Below are 3,567 nucleotides of genomic sequence, written 5' to 3' on the forward strand. Positions count from 1 at the left end.
TACCACTTACAACCTAGACGAGACCAGAGACAATAAACAGAACCCGACAACAGGGCACAGGAGGCGGCGTCCCACGGCCTGGCCATGGTCTGGGAGATATGACTGTGTCCAGTCTCTCCATGGACCCCCACTGACCGGTCAACAGAAACAGGAAGGTACCTTTTATCCAGACACCAAGGACTCGGAGATTCTAGATTCCCGTCGGGACCAGGAACAAAGAGCATGTCCTAAAGGTTGCGTCCTTGACGATTGTACTGACCCGTCACAGCATTCAAGGGCCCTGGAATGTCTCAGGTTGGCCACCCCTTTGAATCCGTAACAGGGACAGCAACCGCTTCGGAGGCCGGTCCGATCTCGCTGGGGCCTCCAAATGTTGTAGCCGCCAGCCCCCGAAAGACACACGGACCACCAGAAATCAGTGAGTTATAGGAAACATGCTCTTTATTCAGCCAGCTGGGTCTGCCAGGGCTACGCAGACCCCAAATTAAGCAGCCCCGAAATGTAGAGGTACAGGGTTTTTAAGCCCTAAATCCCATTCCTCATTCTGTCTTAAACACAAAGGTCTTTTTTTCTCTTATTCACTACGTGTAAACACACATGTCTTTTGTACGAGCGGGGGTACAGGAGGAGAAAGCTTATTGTTACAATGTTATGTTCCCATGGGTGATAGCCTATGTTCCCATGGGCAATAGCCTATGTTCCCATGCCTATGTTCCCAAGCAGTAATTTTCCAGCCAGCACAGGTGGTCTGTGACCTGTACTGATTCTAGCTACCAAGCTACCTTGCTGTTTGATGAACCTGATTCTCCAGCCTTCCTGTGTCTTGGCCTTCCTGTGATGGCCTACCAAAGCATTTCCTTCTAATTAAGTTAACCAGAATAGGTGTCAGCATTTGCCACCAAGAACCCTGATACAGCGACTTTTGGGGTGACCCAAGCTCTGGCTTCCCTTTCATTAATTGAATTAATGAAAAGTAGGCACAAGTGTATTATACAACTTTTATCTTAAAGATTTTAAAGCGTTCTATAATTTTACTTGCACTTTTAGAGATTTTAAGTTAATATTTACCCCAAAAGCAAATTTTTTAAATATTTTTTTTATCCTTACCAATCATATTAGCAAAGATTGCATATAAATAAATATCTCATCCTCAATATTGATGAAGATGAAACTATGGGGGAGGAAAAATAATTTTCCTTCTACCCTTGTAAGTTCTTCTGGCTGGACTAATAAAGTTAACATAAAATAGATTAACAGGAGAAAATGACCAAATTCTAAGAGATGTTCATATGGGGGTTCCCTAAGAATATGACACCTGAGGACACATTGAGCAGTTGATGCTTATAAGCCTTTCTGGACTAAGGAGAAGGAGGCAGGGGTTTGGGCCTTCACAGGAAAAGTAGGCGATTCACAGGTAGACAAGAAAGAGCGAACACATGGTAAACAAATTTGTGCCAGTTTGCCCAGAACCAATGAGACACAGAGGGGAATCTAAAAAAGAGACATTCCTAGGATCCTCCCTATCTTCCACACCTGATTCATATATGCCAAGGTGAGTATGCTGAGGTTCTCTTCCTGGATCAGTTTTTTCTATCTGAATTTTTTTAGACAGGTGAGGGGGGCAGGGTGGGGTGAAGATTGATTCTTTCCGAGTCTTTTTTTCCTCAAAAATAACCAGCTTAAAACAAGCAATATCCCAAAAAGTATATTTTGGGATAGCAAACTCTACTTCCCCTCACAGTAAAATGAGTCTTTTCATCTTGAGGTGTAATTTTGATATACTTTAGGAAAGGAATTTGTCAGTATGCTCACAGAAGCTGTAAAATGGATGCATTTCTTTCTCCCAAGTAATTCCACTTCCAGGAAGCAATGTATCCTATGGAAATCTGAAATGAGAAATAAGATTTCTCCATTGAGATATTTATCACCAACTTTGTACATTAAAGTTATGTTTATGATGAATTTTAAATAACATTGAAGCTGTTTATGACACGATATTAAACAAATAAGGATACAAAATTACATATACATATCACCTCAAGAAGGTAAAAACAGGGGAAAAAATCTAAGAGTATTTATTTAAATTATTCCCTATGATTAGTTATGGGGAATTATGATTGCATTCTTTATGCTTTATTATAATTTTAATTTTCCTTAATGGGCATCTTTTCCTCTTATTTAGGAAAAATAGTATTTAATAATTAAAAACAAACAGAATTAGTACTAAAAAAAATTGAGGTTATCTCTATCCCAGTGACTCATTTATAATAGGTATATAATGAATATTTGAGGAAAGAATAAAGGTAAAAATAAATAAAGGAGAAAGAGAAGAAGGGAGATCATACTATTTCACAAAGAAGAGTGATGAGTTAAGGGATTATGACTCCCCTGTCATTTGCTTAGTTGTTGGCATATATAGAAACAGGACATTACATTCTAAATTGCTTCATTAAGTAATGCTGTATTTGAGTATTTCCCAACTGTGACAAGTGGCAAAACATTAATACTTGTCTCACTGGATGAGTAACATGGAACCAGTACTCAGACTTTTCCCTGTCTCACAATATCAGAGATAGGTTCCTTGTAAGAAGCTGGAAGAGCCTGAGGGTGTTGGTGTTCAAGACAAAGAGGCCCCTTCTTGCCTCTGATTGGCCATGAGATAGAAGTCTGTCACTCTCTTTGATTCACCCAAAAGTCAAGAGTTTGAAATAGTCTCTAATCTCCCAATCTGTCCACACCCTAGTTGAGTCTTATTTGTTGGAATTGAAGTACAAAGAGCAAGTTTGCAGGGTTGAATTTACATTAATCAGGAAACCGAAATTACATTCATGCACTCCTATAATTATTTGGCGTTTGCCCATAAAGTGGTGGTACCTGGGGTAATAACCACTCTGGGAGGGGGAGGGTCCCTTGTCAGACAAGATGGGCTGGAGTCCTTGTTCTTTGTTTCACAGATTTAGAATTTCCTGGCTCTGGATTATCTTTAAGTTCAAAGGAAAGACAAGAACTAAAATACTCAACTGATTCTATGTAAAGGAATGCTCATTTCAGAGATTACTGTGGACTTAAAAGCATGTACCTCAGGAATTATATTTTGAAAAATATATATTCTTAAAATTCTGGGGTTTGCTATTATTTATAATGAAGTTTCTCAGAGTATGGCTCAGTGACTCTTGAAATCTTGCCAAGCATGTCTGCAAAGTCAAAACTGTTTTCATAAAAACAAATTCATTATTTGACTTTTTGACTCTCATTCTCTCATGGATTTGCAGTGGACTTTTACAGAGCTATGTGAATGATATTGTCGCAGCTAGAATGCCAACACAAATATGAGAATTCATGTATCTTCTATTAAGGCAGATGTAATAGAGATTGGTAAAAATATAAAACGATGACAATTTTCTCACTAATTTTTGTTTTGTTTTGGAAAATATAGCTTCATTAATTTGTTTTGTTTTGGAAAATATAACTTTATTAATTAAAATGTGATACTTAGTTTAGCATGTAATCGGTTATTTTTTAATGCATTAAAAATTATTTTTTAAGTCTATTTTATTTTCTAATATA

Source organism: Pteropus alecto, unplaced genomic scaffold (genome assembly GCF_000325575.1).
Source record: "Pteropus alecto unplaced genomic scaffold, ASM32557v1 scaffold88, whole genome shotgun sequence".
NCBI classification, from domain to species: Eukaryota; Metazoa; Chordata; class Mammalia; order Chiroptera; family Pteropodidae; genus Pteropus; species Pteropus alecto.